The following is a 12,773-nucleotide window of genomic DNA, read 5'->3' as shown; positions in this document are numbered from 1 at the left end:
ACAATGATTTTTTAGCTCAACTATATTTGAAGAAATTATCCTTCAGTTCTTTACTCTAGATTTTTTTTTTTTAAGATTTTATTTACTTGTCAGAGAGAGAGAGCACCACGCGCAAGCAAGGCGAGCAGCAGGCAGAGGGAGAAGCAGGCTCCTCACTGAGCAAGAAGCCCAATGCGAGACTCAATCCCAGAACCCTGGGATCAGGACCTGAGCCAAAGGCAGACCCCTAATTGACTGAGCCACCCAGCTGTCCCTCTTTACTCTAGATCTTGTTGTCATTTAAAACTCCTCCTCCTCCTTGATTACTCTAATTGCTCACAAAAATCTTACTCTAACCATACTCACTCTCTATGACTTTATAGAAACCTCCTGTCTCTCAAATCCTGATCCCCCCAATCCAGACCCCAAAGTTGGACATCTGAATTTCTTGGCAGCAACTTCATATTTGCACCGCCTTCTCTGAACCAGGTCAATACTGTTTCTGGGTAGTGAGACATTCTAAAGAAAAATCACACTTGGGCAACCCTCTTGGGTCCCCTCCCTCCTTGGGAGCTTTGTACAATCACTTTGCTATCACTCAATAAACGTTGCTTTGCCACCCCCCAAAAAAAGAAAAAGAAAAACACACTAGATACACTGATAAATATATAAAGTTTCCAACCTTAGTCCTTTATTTCCAGCCTTAGTCCTTTAAAATAAACTTAACAAATTCCCTCCCCCATTTCCCTTCAACAACTTTTTTTTTTTAAGATTTATGTATTGGGGGGGGGGAGGCAAGAAGGAGAGGGAGAGAGAATCTCCAGCAGACTCACCACTGAGCAAGGAGCCCGACGTGGGGCTAGATCCCAGGACCCTGAGATCATGACCTGAGCCAAAATCAAAAAAGTCTGACGCTTAAAAGACTACGCCACCCAGGCATCCCTTCCCTCAAAAACTCTTTTAATTATTTTCTCAACTCAAGCCCCCCAGTCATCCCCTGTCCAGGCCATTCACTCTGAACCAACAACCTTGTTTCTGATCTTATAAAGATATGCAAACTATCAGGCATGCCCTCCCTCTACCACCATTCACCTACCTATAATCTTATCTATATTCATACATCTCCCTACCTATTTTTCAGTCCCAAAAAATGAGGCATTCCTCCTCCTGTACAAAGCCAACCCATCCATCTGCATCCCTGACCCACACATCATGACTCCCACCTGCTTCCTGCATCATTCAACATCTTGCTCTATCAGACACACCATATCTTGAATCTTCAACCTCTCCTTCCCTATTAGCACTTTTTCCTCAGCACATATACAAGGTGAGGTTTTAACATAAAAACAAAGTCCTTCCTGGCTCCCACCCAGCCTTCTCAGCAAACCTTCTCACAGAGAAGTTATTCTCCTTTTCTCTCCTTCCCTCTCCCCACTTCCTCTTCTCTTCTGCCTTCCACTCCCACTTTCCCTCTCTTCCTCCCTCTCTTACCCCCTCTCACCCCCATGCTCCCTTCCCCACTCCCTCCCGCTCTCCTCTATCCTCCTCCTTTATCACCTGCCATTTACTCTTCCACCAACTATAAGGGAGATTCCACCTTAACTCCCTACTGATACTACTTTCAGGGTTACCATGACTTCTTAATCACCAAGTCAAATTAATATTTTTCCTGTCTTTATTTTTCTATACCAGTGTACTGTATTTGGCACTGTTATTGTTTTCCTCTTAATATTTTCTACTCATTAGCATATTGGCTGACATATAGTAGGCACTCAAACATATCTGAATAAATTAACAGGGATACAAAATGAAACAATATCATGCACTTGTCTGTCAGGAGAATGAGAAAGAGTCAATATCTCATGAAATGTTTATGGGAATTAACTACAACACCAAGGGTCAAATCAGACTAAGCAGCATGTATCAGTAGTGTAACAATTAGCTCAATTATATGGTTTTCTCCAGTCATCCTCAGCACCCAGAAATCATAAACAGAAATCCAGGACTGATGATAAGCAAGGGCAGAGGAATGGACATGTTAATGGAATCTAGAGTGCTAAGAAAAACACAATGAAAAAAAAGGGGGGGGGGAGAGCTCGCACAATACAAACCTTTTTTTTTAACTAAATACCATGTGATCGACTCCCCACATATAAAAACTATGCCAGTATGTCATAAGGACACAGATAAAGTGGGAAAGAGCTAAGCATAAATCAATCTGAGGCACCAAATCCTTAAGATTTCATAAAAACTTGTTTAGTTTTTTCAAAAGGGTTTTTTTTTTCACCACTGAGGGATGTTATTTGCACATGTGTATTACAACCCCAGAAAAAGAACCCTAGGATTTTCCCCCCTGTGTGTTTTCATCTTGCTTCCTCATGGTCCATGATGCCAGCTGAGGTCATCAGTACAATGAAACCAAACTGGCAGGAATGGGAGCAGATTATTCTGACATTTTCTAGATCTCTGAGTTGTACATCAAATCTGGGGCTGATCACTCCACATCTGTTTAACCTGCCTGTGAGGGTCACAGTTTTCCCAGCTCTGTGATCATCAATGATTTCAAATTCACCAATGTAATCGCGCTTCATCATCACCGTTAGCAACAATGACTTTGGAGCATGGCCTAAAAAGAACCTGGCGTTTGCCTCTCTTTTCAGCATTGTAATGCTCTTAAGTGCATCTGCCAGGACATTCATGCCCACCATTACAGCCACAAGGAAAGATGGCAGAAAGAGCTAAGCAGAAATTAATCTGAGGCACCAAATCCTTAAGAGTTCATAAAAACTTGAAGTTTAGTTTTTTTTTAAAGTTTTTTCAAATGTTTTCAGAAATGAACAAGGAGAAGACACAGGAGAATGGAGAATTCCTGTAGTCTCATGCCAAATTTAAACTACTGAAAAATTCACTTTACTTTGTTTCTAGGTAGATTTCTTCCCACACATTTTCCCCTAATTACTCCCACCGTCAACATTTTAAATGATTTCAAGTACTAATGTCAGCAGTAGTTCTTATTAAAACATACTCCTGACTTGTGTAGAAACCTTTCCAGTTACAAGATAAAGCCTAAGAAGCCTAAAACTCTCACATATGGTGCTAAAACACCACACCGTGAAACATTGCTTAGTAAGTTTTTTTTTTTTTAAAGATCTATTTATTTGACAGGGTGCCTGGGTGGCTCAGTCGTTAAGCATCTGCCTTCGCTCAGGGCACCATCCCGGCATGGCATTCTAGGATGGAGCCCCCGCCTCAGGCTCCTCCGCAGGGAGCCTGCTTCTTCCTCTCCCACTCCCCCTGCTTGTGTTCCCTCTCTTGCTGGCTGTCTGTCACATAAATAAATAAAATCTTTTTTAATAAGCAAATAAATAAATAAATATCTATTTGAAAGGGAGTGTGCATGCACACACAAGGGGGAGGGGCAGAGAGAGAGAGAAACCCAAGTCAACTCTGCGCTAAGCAGGGAGCCCAAAACTGGCTCCATCTCACAACCCTGAGATCAGACCGGAGCTGAAACCAAGAGTAGGATGCATAACCTCTTGCACCACCTGGGCGCCCCAGATCTAGTGAGCTTTACATACTCTATACAAAGCATATAACTTTCTCAAACATACTACTAATGATGAGCTACAGATTTATATAGACTTTTAAGTTTCTAAAGCATTTTAACATACCTTCTTTATTTTTAACTCACGTCAAAGGTCTATAAAACAATAAACGCAAGCATTAATATTCTTTTACAGTGAGAAAACTAAAACCTAAGTTGTCCATTGATTATAAATCATACAGCTAAAAAGTAGTACTGAGGCACAATCACCTCCAAATTTTATCTCTCCTACTCCTTTGTTCTCAACAACTTACCTCCTTCTTATCTATCTTAAAGGAAGGGGTATCTCTGCTTTCTAAAACTAGTCCCTACCTAGACCCTTTAGACTAGAACCCCAACTGCCTGCAGAATCTTCAAGTAACTCCTTTCCCCCCCCCACAATATGTCCCTTTCCTCTAACTACATCTCCACATTCTATAAATATGCTCAACTCTTCCCCTCCTTAAACACACACACACACACACACACACACACACACACTTCTTCGACTCTACCTATCCCACAAGGTGAGACCCACTCTTTCTCCACCCTTCCCTGCTTAAACTCTTAAAAGTCTAAAACTATAGGCACTTGTACTACACTTTCATCTCTCCATTAAAACATACCTTATTAAAGGTCACCAGTGAATTTCTGGTGGCCAAACCCAATAACCATTCTTCAGTTCTTACCCTTAGGTGTTCAGTCTTTGTCCTAAGGTAATTGACACTATTGATCACTCTACCCTTCCTAAAACTTTTGTCACCCCTGGACTCTATGTCCCTCTCTCTTTATTTTCCCACTGCTAATTTCCTTTTTAACCTCCTTTATTTAACACATCCTTTGCAGATTATCTACCTACACATTTCTGCAGAGGTTCTCCTCTCCCTGCCTTTTCTCTTCAGCTAAACACTCTCCCTGAACAATCTCTTCCACACCCATGCCCTCAGTTACTAACTATATGGCTATGATTTCCTAAACTCTATGGTCTCAACACACCCTTTCATTTTTCTTAGGAGGAAGCTAAAACAAAAATGAGTATTTATCAAATCTCTGGGTAGGAAGGAGAAAATGGAACCATTTTCTAAGCTTAGAAACAAAGAAAACACAGATTTGATTGTATAAAAAATTTAAAGTTCTGTAAACTAAGACGAACAACATGGGAAATAAAGAAAATACACATATACATATATTAATTACATACATATCCATAAAAAAATAACTTGATAAATGGAAAAAATAAGGATAAAACTTAGAAAGAAAGTAAGCTATTTTTTAAAAATCACTAAAAATATTCAACATTACTAGCAATTAAAGAAGTTTGCTTCAGGTCTATTAATTATTTTTAATAACAAGGCAATCCATACAGCTTTCATAAAAAAAATTTTTTTAAGATTTTTTATTTATTTATTTGACAGAGAGAGACAGCCAGCGAGAGAGGGAACACAAGCAGGGGGAGTGGGAGAGGAAGAAGCAGGCTCCCAGGAGAGGAGCCTAACGTGGGGTTCGATCCTGGGATTCCGGGATCACGCCCTGAGCTGAAGGCAGACACTTAACGACTGCGCCACCCAGGCGCCCCAGCTTTCATAAAATTTTAAAACTGTCCTTGAACCCCCCAAATCAAAAATTACTACTATTCTAGGGGCACCTCAGTGGCTCAGCTGGTTGAGGGTCAGACTCGTGATTTCGGCTCAGGTCATGATCTGGGGGTCATGAGATTGAGTGAGCCCCAAACCCCATGTCTGGCTCTGCGCTGGGGGGGGAGGAGGAGTCTACTTGAAGATTCTCTCCCTCTGCCCCTCACTACACTCATGCACGTGTGTGTGCACTCTTCTTTCTAATAAATAAAATCTGTAAAAAAAAAAAAAAAAGAATTACTATTCTAGATACATTTCTATTCATGTTCTAAGACTGCATTACGTGGGGGGGGGGGGTTAGAGCTTTATTTGACAATCAGCAGTTAGTTCTCACCCACAATGGCTATCTGCAGATTTTCTTAAGTGCTGACAAGAACACAGGTAACCAATATACAGCGCCTGTTTGGTGCATCTTCATTCTTACTATGTTTTCTGGATAAACACACACAGATATGATATGGGACATTCCTTATTCCCTTGGCCCAGACAGATTTGTTGAGCCTGGTGACAATGCACACATCTGGAGTTCCCATCTCCTTCATGGCAAATTTCTGGGTCTCTCTGACTGCCCGAAGGACACACTTCTTCAAGTCTACTCCATGTCACTTGTTAATGGTGACAGTGTGTTCTCTGGTCACTACTTTGGTAATGACAGAACGGCCCTTCCTCTTCTCACCACCCTTCTTTGAAGAAGCCATGTGCCAGGCCCCAGTTGGAAAGGAAGAACACGAGGGATTACTGCATTAGCTTTTTTTTTTTTTTTTTAAGATCTTATTTCTTTATTTGACAGAGACAGAGACAGCCAGCGAGAGAGGGAACACAGGCAGGGGGAGTGGGAGAGGAAGAAGCAGGCTCCCAACCGAGGAGCCTGATGTGGGGCTCGATCCCAGGACTCTGGGATCATGCCCTGAGCCGAAGGCAGACAGTTAACCACTGAGCCACCCAGGCGCCCCTGCATTAGCTTTTAAATAACATTATGCTATGCTCTTAACACTCACAGTTACCCCTATCAAATGTCAGGCACTCTTCTAGGTGCTAGAGGATACAGCAGTGAGCAAAATAGATAAAAATCACTGTCCCTCTGGAGCTTATACAGGATTCTAGTCTGGGGATGGGGAGAAAAGACAAAATTAAGTAAGTAATATGTATGTTACATGGTGACTAAGTGCTATGGAAATAATGTAGGAAAGGAGATTAGCAGTGTTGGGAAGGGTTATAAGTTAAATAGTGTGGTTGAGGACTCAATGAGAAGGTGACATTTAAGTAAAGAGAAGAGGTGAGGGAATAAGCCATATCTGAGGGAAGAATATTCCAGGCAAAGGCCTGCAAGTGGAAGCTTTCCCGGAGTGTTTGAGGGATAGCAAGGAAGCATTAAAGCTAAAGAGAAGTGACAGAGGAGAACAATAATTGAAGATGAGATCAGAGGAGAAATTGGGGGAAGAGGAAGCAGATTACTTAATGTCCACCATGGGCCCTGAGTATCTCTGCACATATTTTCTGAGTATGCTAAACCATAAGGCTTAATTGTCCTCTAATTCTAAGCCACTTCTGTGGCTACTCACATAGGCAATTAATAAATAAGACAAGGTGACCACAGCTTGACTACTGTATAACTGCTCGCTCCAAGGGGGTGGGTAGGGAGTTGGAGATTTGGGGGTGGAAGGAGATCAGAGCTCAGTTTTGGACAAATTTAAAATCTATTAGATATCCAACTGGAGATGTTGGGTAGGTAACTGAATATAAGTCCAGACTTCAAAGAAAAGGCCAAAACTGGAGATAAAAATTTCAAAGTCACCAGTGTAAGAAACTAAATGAGCTGAGGAAATAAGTTTTTTTTAAAAGATAATAACCAAGGTGTGAGCCACGGAGCATTCTAACATTGAGAGGTAGGGAGGTTAGGAGGAACTAGCATACAGCAGGAAGGACAGATCCTGAGACAGGAGTAAAACTAGGAGAATGTGATGTCCTGGAAGCAAGTGGGAAAGTGGGTTTGGTTCAAGAGCAAGAAAGTAATCAACAGCGGCACAGGGGCTGAGAGATCATGCAGAATGAGAAGACTGCTGGATTTAGCAATGTGGAGATAAAATGGTCACAAAGCGTAATTCTAGAGGAGTAGTGAGGACAAAAGCCTAATCGAATTTAAGAAAAAATGTGAGGAGATTAATTGTAGACATTGAAACAAGAGTTTCACTCTAAATAAACATAAATTTATTGACTGAATGATGGAAGAATGCATGATGCTTAATCCTGTCAAGTACGCAGTGATTGCATACTTTTGCTCATGGAAAAATAAAACAGTACAACCTCTGCAAAGAGCCCTAACACACACCTCACCTGGCTTTTAAAATGTGTAAGATATACAGATAGACAATATATATCTCTAGAAAGATATACAGCAAAATGTTAAAGCAGTGTTATCACAGCATTGTGAGATTAAAGCTGATGTTCTTTTTTATAATATTCCTACATTCTTCAAATGCTCTACAATGAACATGTTTAGCTTTTATAATTAATAGCTTTTTAAATGTTCATATCCTCTGCCCCAGAGGTTATATCTAAGTATTGCTCCTAAGGAAACACCCTGAAGCTTAGAAAACATTTTATGCACCAAAATTTTATCCTGGTTTCTTTAAATAGTAATAGTAACACCCAAGTTTCCAACAACAGGGGCTAGTAAAAGTTTAAGGTATGTTTTCTCAGTTTTTTCTTTTTAGATTTTATTTATTTATTTGAGATAGAACAAGAGCGAGCGAGACAGTGAGAGAGCACAAGCAGGGGAAGTGGCAGAGGAGAAGCAGGCTCACCGCTGAGCAGGGAGCCCAAAACTGGGCTTGATCCCAGTATCCTGGGATCATGACCCAATGGATGCTTAACTGACTGAGCCACCCAGGTGCCCCTGTTATCTCAATTTAGAAGGATACTAATTAACTGGAAAAATGCTTATATTAAAATGTTAACTGAATAAAACTGAATAGATAGACTAGTCAGATATGCTTCTCTCTTTGCCTCTCTAATCTCTAAAACAACAGTAAAATCATCTTCAAAAAGGAAAAAGATGACAATGAAGCCTAAATAAAGAAAAAGGGACAAGAGGATTAATAAATGACACAACAAAAGATGTCAACAAATTTTGGAATTTAGAAAAATGTTCTAGTGATTAGCAGAACACAGGAAGGGACAAATTAAATGCCTGTTGGGGGAGAGGGGGTGGGTACCAAAAATGAACAGGCCATTTTATTTGATTGAGTAAATGTGTAAAAGCAACTGTCTATTCACACTCTTTCATTTCACAAATGTTTCCTAAGTGCCTTCTAGGGGCCAGATTCTATAATATGCATAGAGTATAAAAAGTGAAAAAGCTTCTTAAGGGTAAGAAGTTCACCTCCTTATCATCTAGATTTCCATTTTGAAGTTTGTAAACTAGGCTAACATATTCTGCCTGTCATTTAAACCAATACTGTTACGAAGCTAGAAGAAATGCTGCATTGAACACACCAACTTTCTAGCTAATTCTACAAAGTGATACCAAATGTTACTATACACTTTCTCAGGAGGTACATACTTATAATTACTCAGATTAACAGACCTCTTTGGCAACCCTTTAGACAACTTTGTACTAAGGTTAAAATTTGCCTATTGGGGCGCCAGGGTGGCTCAGTCGGTTGAGCATCTGCCTTCGGCTCAGGTCATGATCCTGGGGTCCTGGGATCGAGCCCAGCATTGGGCTCCTTGCTCAGCGAGAAGCCTGCTTCTCCCTCTGCCTGCTGCTGCCTCTGCCTGCTGCTCCCCCTGCTTGTGCTATCTCTGTCAAATGAATAAATAAAATGTTTTTTTAATTTGCCTATTAACACATTATTCTTCTAGTGTTCACTGCTTAGACTTTTCATGTTTTTAGAGATATTTGTGATGTTGTCTTTTAGAGAAAAATTAAAACTTCAATATTCTGGGGTGCCTGGGTGGCTCAGTTTGGTTAAGCATCTGCCTTCGACTCAAGTTAGGATCTCTGGGTCCCTGCTCACAAGGGAGTCTGCTTCTCCCTCTCCCTCTTCCCTTCCCCCCCACCCCACTCACGCTCACAGGCGCATGCTCTCTCTCTCTCTCTCTCAAATAAAGTCTTTTTAAAAAACCTTAATATTCTATCTCATGAAAAAGTATTACTTACTTCACTCAACTTTTTATCATGTGAACCACAATGGAAAATATTTCCATTCAGAGTGACCATGAGGTTATGGGATTGCTAAAATGAGCAAGGTTTCCTTTAATAGCATTAAAATTCATCTGTATCAATGAACTGAAGAAAGCAGAGTTAAAAGGTTAAATACAAGGTGACCATTATTAAGCACATCCCTAGTCAATCCTAGAAAACATAAGAGAAATAGCTCCTAGTGGCAGAAAAACCAAGGAATAGAAATACAGTGATGATCTCCATCTGGAAGATGGAGATATGCAATATTTGGATAACTTATAATGGTGGTCATATCATTAAAAAAAAAAAAAAAAGAAAGAAATCTACATGAAAAATTAGAGCCAGTCATCCCCAACTAAGTGGTTTCCCATATTATAACTTAATAGTCAATATCAATCTCCTAATAACAAGGTCCTTCCTACCACAATTTATATCAACATGTGATAAATTAAGTAAGTCGTTCTGATGGATTATCAAGAGCTTTAGCTTAAACCCAAAGACAACTGAGAGATTTACTAGATTTAAAAAGTGGTGGTACACATGCTCACAGACTGGAAGAATACTGTTAAAATGCCCATACCACCTAAAGCAATCTACAGATTCAATGCAATCCCTATCAAAACACCAGTAAGACTTTCCATACAACTAGAATAATCCTAAAACTTGTACAGAACCACAAAAGACCCCAGTCAAAGCAATCAAGAAAGAAGAACAAAGCTGGAGGTATCACAATCCCAGATTTCAAACTATACTACAAAGCTTCAAATCAAAATACTGTGTTACTGGCACAAAAAGAGACACACAGATCAATGGAATAGAATAGAGAACCTAGAAATAAACCCACAATTATATGGTCAATTAATCGACCACAAACTAGGCAAGAACATACTAACTGGAAAAGACAGTCTCTCCAATGAATGGTGTTGGGAAAACTGGATGGCTGGCTACATGCAAAAGAATGACACTGGACCACTTTCATACACCACATACAAAAATAAACTCAAAATGGATTAAAGACCAGGTTGCCTGGGTGGCTCAGTCAGTTAAGTGTCCAACTCTTGATTTCAGCTCAGGTCATGATCTCGGGGTCACAAGATTGAGCTCTGTTCTCAGCGGGGAATCTCCTTAATATTCCCCTCCTCTCCCTCTGCCTCTTGTCCCTGCTCACTCTGTCAAACAAATAAATCTTTTTTTTAAAAAATGAATTAAAGACCTAAATGTAAAACATGAAACCCTAAAACTCCTAAAAGAAAATATAAGCGGTAATCTCTTGGATTATCAGCTTTAGCAGTATTTTCTGATCTGTCTCCTCAGGCAAGGGAAACAAAAGCAAAACTAAACTATTGGGACTAGATACATTGAACTAAAAAGATTTCCCACAGGAAAAAAAAAAAAAAAAACTACCAACAAAAGAGAATGGGAGAAGATATTTGCAAATGATATATCTGTTAAGGGGCTAATATCCAAAACATACAAAGAACTCACAGGACGCAACACCAAAACAACAACAACAACAACAACAACTGGGGCACCTGGGTGGCTCAGATGGTTGGGTGTCTTCCTTTGGCTCAGGTCATGATCCCGGGTCCTGGGATCAAGCCCCAAGTCGGGCTCCCTGCTCATTAGGGTGCCTGCTCATGCTCTCTCTTGCTATCTCTGTCTCTCTCTCTCTCTCTCAAATAAGTAAAATCTTTTTTAAAAAATTAAAAATTTTAAGAAAACAAGAAAAATTTTTTAAATTAGGCAGAGGGCCTAAACAGGCATTTTTCCAAAGACATACAGATGGCCCACAGACACACCAAAAGATGTTCAAGTCACTAATCTTCAGGTAAATGCAAATCAAATCAATCATGCAATGCAAATCAAAACCACAACGAGCGCACCTCATACCAGTCAGAATCAAAAAGTATCAAGTAGTATCAAAAAGACAAGCAGTGGGGCGCCTGGGTAGCGCAGTCGTTAAGCGTCTGCCTTCGGCTCAGGGCGTGATCCTGGCGTTCCAGGATCGAGTCCCACATCAGGCTCTTCCGCTATGAGCCTGCTTCTTCCTCTCCCTCTCCCCTGCTGTGTTCCCTCTCTCGCTGGCTGTCTGTCACATAAATAAATAAAATCTTTAAAAAAAAAAAAAAAAGACAAGCAGTAACAAGTGCTGGTGAGGATATGGAGAAAAGAGAACCCTCCTGGACTAGCAATAGAAATGTAAACTGGAGCAGCCGCTATGGAAAGCAGTATCGAAGTTCCTTAAAAATTTTTAAATAGAAATACCAAATGACCCACTAATTCCACTGTGGAGTATTCACCCAAAGAAAACAAAAACACTAATCCAATAAGATGTATGTACCTCTACCTATGTTTATTGCACATTAAGTACAACAGCCAAGATACGGAAGTAATGTAAATTTCCATCCACAGATTAATGGATAGGGTAGCAATACTTATATTAGACAAAACAGACTCTGAAACAAAAACTGTAACAAGAGACAAAGAAGGGCATTACATAATGATGAAGGGATCAATCCAACAAGAGGATATAAAAATTTTAAATATCTACACTGAACAATGGAGCAACTAAATAATGCAAATATAACAGACATAAAGAGACAAATTGATGGTAACACAGTAATAGTAAGGGACTTTAACATCTTGCTTAGATCAATGGATAGATCATCATAGGCAGAAAATCAATAAGGACACAATGTCTTTAAATGACACATTAGACCAGAGGGACACGTCAGATTTTCCAACCCAAAACTACAGAATACACATTCTTTTCAAGTTCATATGGAACATTCTCCAAAACAGATCATATGCTAGGCCTCAATAAAGTTAAGAAAACTGAAATCATAGCATTCACCTTTTCCAACCACAGTGGTATTAAACTAGAACTCAATCAAAAAAATAAAAAAAACTGAGAAGAACACAAACACATGGAAGCTAAACTACAACATTAAACAACCAATGAATTAAAGAAGCAATCAAAGAAGATAGATGAATGGATAAAGATGTGGTATATACATTCAATGGAATATTATTCAGCTTGAAAAAGGACGCATATTCTAACACATGCTATAATATAGATGAACCTTGAAAACATTATGCCAAGTAAAATGAACTAGACACAAAAGGACAAATAGTTTATATGATTCAACTTATATGAGGTACCTCATGAATTCAAATTTATAGAGACAAAAAGTAGAATGGTAATTCCCAAGGACTAGAGAAAAAGAATGGAAAACTGGTGTTTAATGGGTACAGAGTCTCAGTTTGGACAGATGAAAAAGTTCTGGAGACAGATGGTAGTGATGCATAACAATGTGAATGTTTTTTTGTACTACTACATACTATTAAAAGTGGTTAAATTGGTATATCGGTAAATTTTATGTTATGCATA

The 12,773-nt window shown here is 39.6% G+C and overlaps 1 protein-coding gene and 1 pseudogene across 7 annotated transcripts in view; both read right to left on the bottom strand.

Moving 5' to 3' along the window:
• MGA (MAX dimerization protein MGA) overlaps positions 1-12,773 on the bottom strand; it is a 164,664-nt gene that overhangs the window by 126,401 nt on the left and 25,490 nt on the right. The gene's annotated exons all lie outside the window — the stretch shown is intronic.
• Positions 1,711-3,636, bottom strand: LOC130542508 (40S ribosomal protein S15a-like; annotated as a pseudogene).

Source organism: Ursus arctos, unplaced genomic scaffold (assembly GCF_023065955.2).
Source record: "Ursus arctos isolate Adak ecotype North America unplaced genomic scaffold, UrsArc2.0 scaffold_36, whole genome shotgun sequence".
NCBI lineage: Eukaryota > Metazoa > Chordata > Mammalia > Carnivora > Ursidae > Ursus > Ursus arctos.
Note: the sequence above shows the minus strand (reverse complement) of the source record. Positions and strands in the feature narration are given on the sequence as shown.